Source organism: Salvelinus alpinus, chromosome 23 (assembly GCF_045679555.1).
Source record: "Salvelinus alpinus chromosome 23, SLU_Salpinus.1, whole genome shotgun sequence".
NCBI lineage: Eukaryota > Metazoa > Chordata > Actinopteri > Salmoniformes > Salmonidae > Salvelinus > Salvelinus alpinus.
This window is the reverse complement of record NC_092108.1, coordinates 2,467,092-2,482,630: the sequence shown is the minus strand read 5'-3', so window position 1 is coordinate 2,482,630 and position 15,539 is coordinate 2,467,092. Positions and strand designations below refer to the sequence as shown.

The window sequence follows — 15,539 nt, the reverse complement described above, 5'->3', positions numbered from 1 at the left end:
CGCTTTCCCTCCCTTCGTTCATTGTTTGTTTTCACGAATAGGTTAGTGAAAAATGAATTCAAAGAAATGTGCATCAATCTCGACAGTAACGTTACGGATTAAGGAGTTGCCCTGTTGTCGTATTATATTTAGTATTCGGGAAATGTCAACAAACGATTGTTTTTGTTAATTTGTAAACATATATCTAACGTTATCAACTCTTTGTATTTACAACTTTTTTAAAAACCAACGACAATTTATCGTACTGAAGTTCCATCGCTAGGCCACAGCAACAAATCAACTGCCAGAGCTAACAGTGTTAGCGTTAACACGCTAGCTAGGTACAGTAACTTCCTGTGATACCATAGGTAGTTAGGCAAATTAGCTAGATAGCTGGTTAGCAAAGCTAGCTAAAGGTACATATTGTATGCATTTTGATTGCTTATCTAACTCACCAGATATCCCAGGCATTTACCACGTTATGTAATTGGTTGACGTAAATGCCGACAGCTAGCCGACGCCGGTGAATCTGCCTGCTCTAGCTAACGTTAGCTAGGTGACAAACAATAGCTGCGACACCAGTTAGCGTGCTATCCAAAACTAAATATGTTAGCAAGCCATCTCGCTAACTTGTGTTCGCTTTATAATGCTAATGTTATATTTTATAATCGATTGTCAACTACAACGACAACGCCAGGAAGGCTACTACCTAATGTTAGCTAGCATATCGATGTGTAGCAAGCTACGACAACAGGTAAATGTTTCAGGCCTAGCTAACTAATCCCCCGTGATTAATGTGTTTAAGCTGTGTAAAAACATCAACGACACGTACAATGTAAAAATGAATAACGTCAACTAGTTATTGTATTACCTACATTGGTTCGTCGATCAAGCTAAACAGATACACACATCGCACAAAACCCTGTTCACACTAACTAGGCTAACAGTCAGAGCTACCTATCCAGGCAGCCAGTAACTAGTTAGCGAGCTTGGGCCTAACTCGATTGCTAGTTAGCTAACCAAATAATTTTACAGTAGGTCAGGCGTAAGTTTGCCCCAGATACCTGGCTAGATGGACTCTACTGTAAATCAAGCGAGCCTAGCTATCTTGTATTGATCAATGGATGTATTGCAAGCATAACTTTGCCATATGGCTAACTTAACGAGCTAGTAGTAGAACGTTGACTTTACATGGCTAGCTACTTGTTTAGTTGCTGTCTGTGTTTGGAGTATATTCTTGCTAGCTACGGACTGATCAATGTTCTCCCAGGATCTACCCCCCCCCAGTCTTTGCCCCTTGCCACTCCATAAACCAAACAAACCCAAAACGAAAGCCTTTTTGTTGCTGTTATCCAACTGGCAGTATCACTTAAGACGAATTACTAAGGAGTCGTATTCCTAAAACCACCCAGACATCACGTTTTGAATGAGACAATGGATTCCCCTTGGCAGTGATTACAAACATACCCTCTTGTTTATGATGAAGTGAGACAACTGTGTCAATTGCAGAAATTCATCACAACACAAGCTACCACTAAACAGTCTTTAAAATGTGTCATCAGCACAGCAGCAACACAGTAAAAGCTGGAGATGAAGTAACCACAGAGGAAGTCTTCTCGGCTGGATGTGGATGTCGATACTTGTGGCTTTGCTGCACACCACAGAAATCAGCTGCACATGTAGGAGGGACTGGATTTAAGGTCATATTGTGTGGTGTTGTGATGATAGTCTCAGTCATAACTGATCAGATGCGTATGTCAGGAGCAAGAGGTTTACGTGGCATTCCTCCCAAGGAATGGGCACCCTTTTGACCACAGCCCAAGGGCACTATATAGGGAAAAGGGAGCCATTTGGGACGCTTCGTTGGATAGAGACCTTGTTCCGCCTGTCTGTCTGTCTGTCTGGGGCTGTGAAACGGGTTCATTGAGAATAACAGATAATCCTATAAAAACATGGCTGTTCATGACTGACAGTCTCTCTGCTGTGCTAGTTATCTAGACAGACTAGCCTGGTTGACAGTCTCTCTGCTGTGCTAGTTATCTAGACAGACTGGCCTGGTTGACAGTCTCTCTGCTGTGCTAGTTATCTAGACAGACTAGCCTGGTTGACAGTCTTTCTGCTGTGCTAGTTATCAAGACAGACTAGCCTGGTTGACAGTCTCTTTGCTGTGCTAGTTATGAAGACAGACTAGCCTGGTTGACAGTCTCTCTGCTGTGCTAGTTATCAAGACAGACTAGCCTGGTTGACAGTCTCTCTGCTGTGTTAGTTATCTAGACAGACTAGCCTGGTTGACAGTCTCTCTGCTGTGCTAGTTATCAAGACAGACTAGCCTGGTTGACAGTCTCTCTGCTGTGTTAGTTATCTAGACAGACTAGCCTGGTTGACAGTCTCTCTGCTGTGCTAGATATGAAGACAGACTAGCCTGGTTGACAGTCTCTCTGCTGTGATAGTTATCTAGACAGACTAGCCTGGTTGACAGTCTCTCTGCTGTGTTAGTTATCTAGACAGACTAGCCTGGTTGACAGTCTCTCTGCTGTGCTAGTTATCTAGACAGACTAGCCTGGTTGACAGTCTCTCTGCTGTGCTAGTTATCTAGACAGACTAGCCTGGTTGACAGTCTCTCTGCTGTGCTAGTTATCTAGACAGACTAGCCTGGTTGACAGTCTTTCTGCTGTGCTAGTTATCAAGACAGACTAGCCTGGTTGTCAGTCTCTCTGCTGTGCTAGATATGAAGACAGACTATCCTGGTTGACAGTCTCTCTGCTGTGATAGTTATCTAGACAGACTAGCCTGGTTGACAGTCTCTCTGCTGTGCTAGTTATCAAGACAGACTAGCCTGGTTGACAGTCTCTCTGCTGAGCTAGTTATCTAGACAGACTAGCCTGGTTGACATTCTCTCTGCTGTGCTAGTTATCTAGACAGACCGATAGTTTAGCCTGGTCCCAGATCTGTGTATTATTATAATTTTTTATCCACAATAGGAGTTGGCTGCTATACAATACAAACACATCTGGGATTGGGTGATAGGTATGGGAATATTGGATGCCATGTGGCCTTGCTGGTCTCTCTCTGTGTAACCTGACCCCCACCTGAAGCCGGAGAAGTATAGGCTGGTCTCTGTGTAACCTGACCCCCACCTGAAGCCTGAGAAGTATAGACTGGTCTCTGTGTAACCTGACCCCCACCTGAAGCCGGAGAAGTATAGACTGGTCTCTCTCTGTGTAACCTGACCCCCACCTGAAGTCTGAGAAGTATAGACTGGTCTCTCTCTGTGTAACCTGACCCCCACCTGAAGCCTGAGAAGTATAGACTGGTCTCTCTCTGTGTAACCTGACCCCCACCTGAAGCCTGAGAAGTATAGACTGGTCTCTCTCTGTGTAACCTGACCCCCACCTGAAGCCTGAGAAGTATAGACTGGTCTCTCTCTGTGTAACCTGACCCCCACCTGAAGCCTGAGAAGTATAGACTGGTCTCTCTCTGTGTAACCTGACCCCCACCTGAAGCCTGAGAAGTATAGGCTAAATTGTAATTATTTCGCCACTATGGCCTATTTATTGCCTTACCTCCCCAATCTTACTACATTTGCACACACTGTATTATATACTTTTCTATTGTGTTATTGACTGTATGTTTGTTTATTCCATGTGTAACTCTGTGTTGTATGTGTCGAACTGCTTTGCTTTATCTTGGTCAGGTCACAGCTATAAATGAGAACTTGTTCTCAACTGGCCTACCTGGTTAAATAAAGGTGAAATAAAATAGCATTCACCTGGTCAGTCTGTCATGGAAAGAGCAGGTGTTCCTGATGTTTTGTACACTACAACCCACACATTAAAAGACGGTAGGGGGATGTTCCACAGACTACACATTTTCTTTCTTGCTTAAGATTCCTGCTAAGCCTAGCTATAGCATGATGTTGATGGATTCATACTAGGCCTAGCTATAGCATGATGTTGATGGATTCCTACTAGGCCTAGCTATAGCATGATGTTGATGGATTCCTACTAGGCCTAGCTATAGCATGATGTTGATGGATTCCTACTAGGCCTAGCTATAGCATGATGTTGATGGCTTCCTACTAGGCCTAGCTATAGCGTGATGTTGATGGATTCATACTAAGCCTAGCTATAGCATGATGTTGATGGATTCATACTAAGCCTAGCTATAGCATGATGTTGATGGATTCCTACTAGGCCTAGCTATAGCATGATGTTGATGGATTCATACTAGGCCTAGCTATAGCATGATGTTGATGGATTCCTACTAGGCCTAGCTATAGTGTGATGTTGATGGATTCCTACTAAGCCTAGCTATAGCATGATGTTGATGGATTCCTACTAGGCCTAGCTATAGTGTGATGTTGATGGATTCCTACTAAGCCTAGCTATAGCATGATGTTGACGGATTCCTACTAGGCCTAGCTATAGCATGATGTTGATGGATTCCTACTAGGTCTAGCTATAGCATGATGTTGATGGATTCCTACTAGGTCTAGCTACAGCATGATGTTGATGGATTCCTACTAGGCCTAGCTATAGCATGATGTTGGTGGATTCCTACTAGGCCTAGCTATAGCATGATGTTGGTGGATTCCTTCTAGGCCTAGCTATAGCATGATGTTGATGGATTCCTTCTAGGCCTAGCTATAGCATGATGTTGGTGGATTCCTACTAGGCCTAGCTATAGCATGATGTTGATGGATTCCTACTAGGTCTAGCTATAGCATGATGTTGGTGGATTCCTACTAGGCCTAGCTATAGCATGATGTTGATGGATTCCTACTAGGTCTAGCTATAGCATGATGTTGATGGATTCCTACTAGGTCTAGCTATAGCATGATGTTGGTGGATTCCTACTAGGCCTAGCTATAGCATGATGTTGATGGATTCCTACTAGGTCTAGCTATAGCATGATGTTGGTGGATTCCTTCTAGGCCTAGCTATAGCATGATGTTGATGGATTCCTTCTAGGCCTAGCTATAGCATGATGTTGGTGGATTCCTTCTAGGCCTAGCTATAGCATGATGTTGGTGGATTCCTACTAGGCCTAGCTATAGCATGATGTTGATGGATTCCTACTAGGTCTAGCTATAGCGTGATGTTGATTGATTCCTACTAGGCCTAGCTATAGTGTGATGTTGATGGATTCCTACTAAGCCTAGCTATAGCATGATGTTGATGGATTCCTACTAGGCCTAGCTATAGTGTGATGTTGATGGATTCCTACTAAGCCTAGCTATAGCATGATGTTGATGGATTCCTACTAGGCCTAGCTATAGCATGATGTTGATGGATTCCTACTAAGCCTAGCTATAGCATGATGTTGATGGATTCCTACTAGGCCTAGCTATAGTGTGATGTTGATGGATTCCTACTAAGCCTAGCTATAGCATGATGTTGATGGGTTCCTACTAGGCCTAGCTATAGTGTGATGTTGATGGATTCCTACTAAGCCTAGCTATAGCATGATGTTGATGGATTCCTACTAGGCCTAGCTATAGCATGATGTTGATGTGATTTTTCTTAATGGTTTACCACTTTTCCAGGCATTTTAAAGATCTGTTAGTCCCACACCAATTCTACAGATTATCTTGGACTAAATGAACCTATTGCCTACCGGAAGGCTGTTTATAAGACGGAGAGATGGAGTCTAATCTTAGATGAAATGTCTGTGACACTTCAACCAGAGACAAAACCCCTGTAGATTGCTGACCTGCATACCTGTCTAATAATACCAGGCCTGTTGAGAGGAGTCTGCTGCATGTTCAACCCAAACATCTCTACTGTGTGTTTGTACACGCACTGCAAGTCATTCTCGGGCCATATTACTATATAGGTAGGTTACCATGTATCATATAGTTTGAAACCACTTTCTCTCTGGCATATATTACTTCATTTTGTTAGTGTAAAGGCAGCCTAAGTCATGTTCATGTTATGTCCACATTGTGTCCCAACTGGCAACCTAGTGTCTATTACAGCCATTCTGTCAACACCGTGTCCCAACTGGCAACCTGGTGTCTATTACAGCCATTCTGTCAACACTGTCCCAACTGGCAACCTAGTGTCTATTACAGCCATTCTGTCAACACTGTGTCCCAACTGGCAACCTAGTGTCTATTACAGCCATTCTGTCAACACCGTGTCCCAACTGGCAACCTAGTGTCTATTACAGCCATTCTGTCAACACCATGTCCCAACTGGCAACCTAGTGTCTATTACAGCCATTCTGTCAACACTGTGTCCCAACTGGCAACCTAGTGTCTATTACAGCCATTCTGTCAACACTGTGTCTCAACTGGCAACCTAGTGTCTATTACAGCCATTCTGTCAACACTGTGGCCCAACTGGCAACCTAGTGTCTATTACAGCCATTCTGTCAACACTGTCCCAACTGGCAACCTAGTGTCTATTACAGCCATTCTGTCAACACCATGTCCCAACTGGCAACCTAGTGTCTATTACAGCCATTCTGTCAACACCATGTCCCAACTGGCAACCTAGTGTCTATTACAGCCATTCTGTCAACACCATGTCCCAACTGGCAACCTAGTGTCTATTACAGCCATTCTGTCAACACTGTGTCCCAACTGGCAGCCTAGTGTCTATTACAGCCATTCTGTCAACATTGTGTCCCAACTGGCAACCTAGTGTCTATTACAGCCATTCTGTCAACATTGTGTCCCAACTGGCAGCCTAGTGTCTATTACAGCCATTCTGTCAACACTGTGTCCCAACTGGCAACCTAGTGTCTATTACAGCCATTCTGTCAACATTGTGTCCCAACTGGCAGCCTAGTGTCTATTACAGCCATTCTGTCAACACTGTGTCTCAACTGGCAACCTAGTGTCTATTACAGCCATTCTGTCAACACCATGTCCCAACTGGCAGCCTAGTGTCTATTACAGCCATTCTGTCAACACTGTGTCTCAACTGGCAACCTAGTGTCTATTACAGCCATTCTGTCAACACTGTGGCCCAACTGGCAACCTAGTGTCTATTACAGCCATTCTGTCAACACTGTCCCAACTGGCAACCTAGTGTCTATTACAGCCATTCTGTCAACACCATGTCCCAACTGGCAACCTAGTGTCTATTACAGCCATTCTGTCAACATTGTGTCCCAACTGGCAACCTAGTGTCTATTACAGCCATTCTGTCAACACTGTGTCTCAACTGGCAGCCTAGTGTCTATTACAGCCATTCTGTCAACACTGTGTCCTAACTGGCAACCTAGTGTCTATTACAGCCATTCTGTCAACATTGTGTCCCAACTGGCAACCTAGTGTCTATTACAGCCATTCTGTCAACACTGTGTCTCAACTGGCAGCCTAGTGTCTATTACAGCCATTCTGTCAACACTGTGTCCCAACTGGCAACCTAGTGTCTATTACAGCCATTCTGTCAACACTGTTTCCCAACTGGCAACCTAGTGTCTATTACAGCCATTCTGTCAACACTGTGTCCCAACTGGCAACCTAGTGTCTATTACAGCCATTCTGTCAACACTGTTTCCCAACTGGCAACCTAGTGTCTATTACAGCCATTCTGTCAACACTGTGTCCCAACTGGCAACCTAGTGTCTATTACAGCCATTCTGTCAACACTGTTTCCCAACTGGCAACCTAGTGTCTATTACAGCCATTCTGTCAACACTGTGTCCCAACTGGCAACCTAGTGTCTATTACAGCCATTCTGTCAACACTGTGTCCCAACTGGCAACCTAGTGTCTATTACAGCCATTCTGTCAACACTGTGTCCCAACTGGCAACCTAGTGTCTATTACAGCCATTCTGTCAACACTGTCCCAACTGGCAACCTAGTGTCTATTACAGCCATTCTGTCAACACTGTGTCCCAACTGGCAACCTAGTGTCTATTACAGCCATTCTGTCAACACTGTGTCCCAACTGGCAACCTAGTGTCTATTACAGCCATTCTGTCAACACCGTGTCCCAACTGGCAACCTAGTGTCTATTACAGCCATTCTGTCAACACTGTCCCAACTGGCAACCTAGTGTCTATTACAGCCATTCTGTCAACACTGTGTCCCAACTGGCAACCTAGTGTCTATTACAGCCATTCTGTCAACACTGTGTCCCAACTGGCAACCTAGTGTCTATTACAGCAATTCTGTCAACACCATGTCCCAACTGGCAACCTAGTGTCTATTACAGCCAATCTGTCAACACCATGTCCCAACTGGCAACCTAGTGTCTATTACAGCCATTCTGTCAACACTGTGTCCCAACTGGCAACCTAGTGTCTATTACAGCCATTCTGTCAACACCATGTCCCAACTGGCAACCTAGTGTCTATTACAGCCATTCTGTCAACACTGTGTCCCAACTGGCAACCTAGTGTCTATTACAGCCATTCTGTCAACACTGTGTCTCAACTGGCAACCTAGTGTCTATTACAGCCATTCTGTCAACACTGTGTCTCAACTGGCAACCTAGTGTCTATTACAGCCATTCTGTCAACACTGTGGCCCAACTGGCAACCTAGTGTCTATTACAGCCATTCTGTCAACACTGGCCCAACTGGCAACCTAGTGTCTATTACAGCCATTCTGTCAACACCATGTCCCAACTGGCAACCTAGTGTCTATTACAGCCATTCTGTCAACACCATGTCCCAACTGGCAACCTAGTGTCTATTACAGCCATTCTGTCAACACCATGTCCCAACTGGCAACCTAGTGTCTATTACAGCCATTCTGTCAACACTGTGTCCCAACTGGCAACCTAGTGTCTATTACAGCCATTCTGTCAACACTGTGTCCCAACTGGCAACCTAGTGTCTATTACAGCCATTCTGTCAACACCATGTCCCAACTGGCAACCTAGTGTCTATTACAGCCATTCTGTCAACACCATGTCCCAACTGGAAACCTAGTGTCTATTACAGCCATTCTGTCAACACCATGTCCCAACTGGCAACCTAGTGTCTATTACAGCCATTCTGTCAACACCATGTCCCAACTGGCAACCTAGTGTCTATTACAGCCATTCTGTCAACACTGTCCCAACTGGCAACCTAGTGTCTATTACAGCCATTCTGTCAACACTGTGTCCCAACTGGCAACCTAGTGTCTATTACAGCCATTCTGTCAACACCATGTCCCAACTGGCAACCTAGTGTCTATTACAGCCATTCTGTCAACACTGTGTCCCAACTGGCAACCTAGTGTCTATTACAGCCATTCTGTCAACACCATGTCCCAACTGGCAACCTAGTGTCTATTACAGCCAATCTGTCAACACCATGTCCCAACTGGCAACCTAGTGTCTATTACAGCCATTCTGTCAACACTGTGTCCCAACTGGCAACCTAGTGTCTATTACAGCCATTCTGTCAACACCATGTCCCAACTGGCAACCTAGTGTCTATTACAGCCATTCTGTCAACACTGTGTCCCAACTGGCAACCTAGTGTCTATTACAGCCATTCTGTCAACACTGTGTCTCAACTGGCAACCTAGTGTCTATTACAGCCATTCTGTCAACACTGTGGCCCAACTGGCAACCTAGTGTCTATTACAGCCATTCTGTCAACACTGTCCCAACTGGCAACCTAGTGTCTATTACAGCCATTCTGTCAACACCATGTCCCAACTGGCAACCTAGTGTCTATTACAGCCATTCTGTCAACACCATGTCCCAACTGGCAACCTAGTGTCTATTACAGCCATTCTGTCAACACCATGTCCCAACTGGCAACCTAGTGTCTATTACAGCCATTCTGTCAACACTGTGTCCCAACTGGCAGCCTAGTGTCTATTACAGCCAATCTGTCAACATTGTGTCCCAACTGGCAACCTAGTGTCTATTACAGCCATTCTGTCAACATTGTGTCCCAACTGGCAGCCTAGTGTCTATTACAGCCATTCTGTCAACACTGTGTCCCAACTGGCAACCTAGTGTCTATTACAGCCATTCTGTCAACATTGTGTCCCAACTGGCAGCCTAGTGTCTATTACAGCCATTCTGTCAACACTGTGTCTCAACTGGCAACCTAGTGTCTATTACAGCCATTCTGTCAACACCATGTCCCAACTGGCAGCCTAGTGTCTATTACAGCCATTCTGTCAACACTGTGTCTCAACTGGCAACCTAGTGTCTATTACAGCCATTCTGTCAACACTGTGGCCCAACTGGCAACCTAGTGTCTATTACAGCCATTCTGTCAACACTGTCCCAACTGGCAACCTAGTGTCTATTACAGCCATTCTGTCAACACCATGTCCCAACTGGCAACCTAGTGTCTATTACAGCCATTCTGTCAACATTGTGTCCCAACTGGCAACCTAGTGTCTATTACAGCCATTCTGTCAACACTGTGTCTCAACTGGCAGCCTAGTGTCTATTACAGCCATTCTGTCAACACTGTGTCCTAACTGGCAACCTAGTGTCTATTACAGCCATTCTGTCAACATTGTGTCCCAACTGGCAACCTAGTGTCTATTACAGCCATTCTGTCAACACTGTGTCTCAACTGGCAGCCTAGTGTCTATTACAGCCATTCTGTCAACACTGTGTCCCAACTGGCAACCTAGTGTCTATTACAGCCATTCTGTCAACACTGTTTCCCAACTGGCAACCTAGTGTCTATTACAGCCATTCTGTCAACACTGTGTCCCAACTGGCAACCTAGTGTCTATTACAGCCATTCTGTCAACACTGTTTCCCAACTGGCAACCTAGTGTCTATTACAGCCATTCTGTCAACACTGTGTCCCAACTGGCAACCTAGTGTCTATTACAGCCATTCTGTCAACACTGTTTCCCAACTGGCAACCTAGTGTCTATTACAGCCATTCTGTCAACACTGTGTCCCAACTGGCAACCTAGTGTCTATTACAGCCATTCTGTCAACACTGTGTCCCAACTGGCAACCTAGTGTCTATTACAGCCATTCTGTCAACACTGTGTCCCAACTGGCAACCTAGTGTCTATTACAGCCATTCTGTCAACACTGTCCCAACTGGCAACCTAGTGTCTATTACAGCCATTCTGTCAACACTGTGTCCCAACTGGCAACCTAGTGTCTATTACAGCCATTCTGTCAACACTGTGTCCCAACTGGCAACCTAGTGTCTATTACAGCCATTCTGTCAACACCGTGTCCCAACTGGCAACCTAGTGTCTATTACAGCCATTCTGTCAACACTGTCCCAACTGGCAACCTAGTGTCTATTACAGCCATTCTGTCAACACTGTGTCCCAACTGGCAACCTAGTGTCTATTACAGCCATTCTGTCAACACTGTGTCCCAACTGGCAACCTAGTGTCTATTACAGCAATTCTGTCAACACCATGTCCCAACTGGCAACCTAGTGTCTATTACAGCCAATCTGTCAACACCATGTCCCAACTGGCAACCTAGTGTCTATTACAGCCATTCTGTCAACACTGTGTCCCAACTGGCAACCTAGTGTCTATTACAGCCATTCTGTCAACACCATGTCCCAACTGGCAACCTAGTGTCTATTACAGCCATTCTGTCAACACTGTGTCCCAACTGGCAACCTAGTGTCTATTACAGCCATTCTGTCAACACTGTGTCTCAACTGGCAACCTAGTGTCTATTACAGCCATTCTGTCAACACTGTGGCCCAACTGGCAACCTAGTGTCTATTACAGCCATTCTGTCAACACTGGCCCAACTGGCAACCTAGTGTCTATTACAGCCATTCTGTCAACACCATGTCCCAACTGGCAACCTAGTGTCTATTACAGCCATTCTGTCAACACCATGTCCCAACTGGCAACCTAGTGTCTATTACAGCCATTCTGTCAACACCATGTCCCAACTGGCAACCTAGTGTCTATTACAGGCATTCTGTCAACACTGTGTCCCAACTGGCAGCCTAGTGTCTATTACAGCCATTCTGTCAACATTGTGTCCCAACTGGCAACCTAGTGTCAATTACAGCCATTCTGTCAACATTGTGTCCCAACTGGCAGCCTAGTGTCTATTACAGCCATTCTGTCAACACTGTGTCCCAACTGGCAACCTAGTGTCTATTACAGCCATTCTGTCAACATTGTGTCCCAACTGGCAGCCTAGTGTCTATTACAGCCATTCTGTCAACACTGTGTCTCAACTGGCAACCTAGTGTCTATTACAGCCATTCTGTCAACACCATGTCCCAACTGGCAGCCTAGTGTCTATTACAGCCATTCTGTCAACATTGTGTCCCAACTGGCAACCTAGTGTCTATTACAGCCATTCTGTCAACATTGTGTCCCAACTGGCAACCTAGTGTCTATTACAGCCATTCTGTCAACACTGTGTCTCAACTGGCAGCCTAGTGTCTATTACAGCCATTCTGTCAACACTGTGTCCTAACTGGCAACCTAGTGTCTATTACAGCCATTCTGTCAACATTGTGTCCCAACTGGCAACCTAGTGTCTATTACAGCCATTCTGTCAACACTGTGTCTCAACTGGCAGCCTAGTGTCTATTACAGCCATTCTGTCAACACTGTGTCCCAACTGGCAACCTAGTGTCTATTACAGCCATTCTGTCAACACTGTCCCAACTGGCAACCTAGTGTCTATTACAGCCATTCTGTCAACACTGTGTCCCAACTGGCAACCTAGTGTCTATTACAGCCATTCTGTCAACACTGTTTCCCAACTGGCAACCTAGTGTCTATTACAGCCATTCTGTCAACACTGTGTCCCAACTGGCAACCTAGTGTCTATTACAGCCATTCTGTCAACACTGTTTCCCAACTGGCAACCTAGTGTCTATTACAGCCATTCTGTCAACACTGTGTCCCAACTGGCAACCTAGTGTCTATTACAGCCATTCTGTCAACACTGTGTCCCAACTGGCAACCTAGTGTCTATTACAGCCATTCTGTCAACACAACCTAGTGTCTATTACAGCCATTCTGTCAACACTGTTTCCCAACTGGCAACCTAGTGTCTATTACAGCCATTCTGTCAACACTGTGTCCCAACTGGCAACCTAGTGTCTATTACAGCCATTCTGTCAACACTGTGTCCCAACTGGCAACCTAGTGTCTATTACAGCCATTCTGTCAACACTGTGTCCCAACTGGCAACCTAGTGTCTATTACAGCCATTCTGTCAACACTGTCCCAACTGGCAACCTAGTGTCTATTACAGCCATTCTGTCAACACTGTGTCCCAACTGGCAACCTAGTGTCTATTACAGCCATTCTGTCAACACCGTGTCCCAACTGGCAACCTAGTGTCTATTACAGCCATTCTGTCAACACCATGTCCCAACTGGCAACCTAGTGTCTATTACAGCCATTCTGTCAACACTGTCCCAACTGGCAACCTAGTGTCTATTACAGCCATTCTGTCAACACTGTGTCCCAACTGGCAACCCTAGTGTCTATTACAGCCATTCTGTCAACACTGTGTCCCAACTGGCAACCTAGTGTCTATTACAGCCATTCTGTCAACACTGTGTCCCAACTGGCAACCTAGTGTCTATTACAGCCATTCTGTCAACACTGTGTCCCAACTGGCAACCTAGTGTCTATTACAGCCATTCTGTCAACACTGTGTCCCAACTGGCAACCTAGTGTCTATTACAGCCATTCTGTCAACACTGTGTCCTAACTGGCAACCTAGTGTCTATTACAGCCATTCTGTCAACACTGTGTCCTAACTGGCAACCTAGTGTCTATTACAGCCATTCTGTCAACACTGTGTCCTAACTGGCAACCTAGTGTCTATTACAGCCATTCTGTCAACACTGTGTCCCAACTGGCAACCTAGTGTCTATTACAGCCATTCTGTCAACACTGTGTCCCAACTGGCAACCTAGTGTCTATTACAGCCATTCTGTCAACACTGTGTCCTAACTGGCAACCTAGTGTCTATTACAGCCATTCTGTCAACACTGTGTCCCAACTGGCAACCTAGTGTCTATTACAGCCATTCTGTCAACACTGTGTCCCAACTGGCAACCTAGTCTCTATTACAGCCATTCTGTCAACACTGTGTCTCAACTGGCAGCCTAGTGTCTATTACAGCCATTCTGTCAACACTGTGTCCCAACTGGCAACCTAGTGTCTATTACAGCCATTCTGTCAACACCATGTCCCAACTGGCAACCTAGTGTCTATTACAGCCATTCTGTCAACACTGTGTCCCAACTGGCAACCTAGTGTCTATTACAGCCATTCTGTCAACACTGTGTCCCAACTGGCAGCCTAGTGTCTATTACAGCCATTCTGTCAACACTGTGTCCCAACTGGCAACCTAGTGTCTATTACAGCCATTCTGTCAACACTGTCCCAACTGGCAACCTAGTGTCTATTACAGCCATTCTGTCCACACAGAATCCGAACTGGAAACCTATTTCCCGTAGTGCACTAATTTTGACCAGGCACAATGTGAAGTGTGTCAGCTCCATTCATTAGGCTGCACTTCTATCTGCAACAAGCCCAGTTAAACATCACCTCTCTGAGCAGTGGACAGCCTGGTTAAACATCACCTCTCTGAGCAGTGGACTGCCCGGTTAAACATCACCTCTCTGAGCATTGGACAGCCTGGTTAAACATCACCTCTCTGAGCAGTGGACAGCCTGGTTAAACATCACCTCTCTGAGCAGTGGACAGCCTGGTTAAACATCACCTCTCTGAGCAGTGGACAGCCCGGTTAAACATCACCTCTCTGAGCAGTGGACAGCCCGGTTAAACATCACCTCTGAGCAGTGGACAGCCCGGTTAAACATCACCTCTCTGAGCAGTGGACAGCCCGGTTAAACATCACCTCTCTGAGCAGTGGACAGCCTGGTTAAACATCACCTCTCTGAGCAGTGGACAGCCCGGTTAAACATCACCTCTGAGCAGTGGACAGCCCGGTTAAACATCACCTCTCTGAGCAGTGGACAGCCCGGTTAAACATCACCTCTCTGAGCAGTGGACAGCCAGTTAAACATCACCTCTGAGCAGTGGACAGCCCGGTTAAACATCACCTCTCTGAGCAGTGGACAGCCCGGTTAAACATCAGCAGACTGACCAGGGTTTCCGTTAGGAACATTTGACCGGCAGCATTTTAATTTACCGGACATTTTGAGAAAGTTACCAGACCCGAGTGCGTATCCTGATTAGGGCATCCACCCACTGTGCTCAGAATGACAGAAATCCCATTTTACATTATGGATTTTCATCTTAACAGAACATGAGAGTCGAGGATGCAATGACGTGCACTTTGAAGATGTTAGAGTAACTGTCCACATGTACTTTTCCTCAGGCCAACAAGACCAGTAACGAGTAGCAGAATCACTAGCCAACAAGACCAGTAACGAACAGCAGAATCACTAGCCAACAAGACCAGTAACGAGTAGCAGAATCACTAGCCAACAAGACCAGTAACGAACAGCAGAATCACTAGCCAACAAGACCAGTAACGAACACCAGAATCACTAGCCAACAAGACCAGTAACGAACAGCAGAATCACTAGCCAACAAGACCAGTAACGAACAGCAGAATCACTAGCCAACAAGACCAGTAACGAACAGCAGAATCACTAGCCAACAAGACCAGTAACGAACAGCAGAATCACTAGC

The 15,539-nt window shown here is 45.5% G+C and overlaps 1 pseudogene; it reads left to right on the top strand.

Annotated features, from left to right (window-relative positions):
- Positions 1–15,539, top strand: part of LOC139550057 (casein kinase I-like) — an 87,974-nt pseudogene that overhangs the window by 174 nt on the left and 72,261 nt on the right.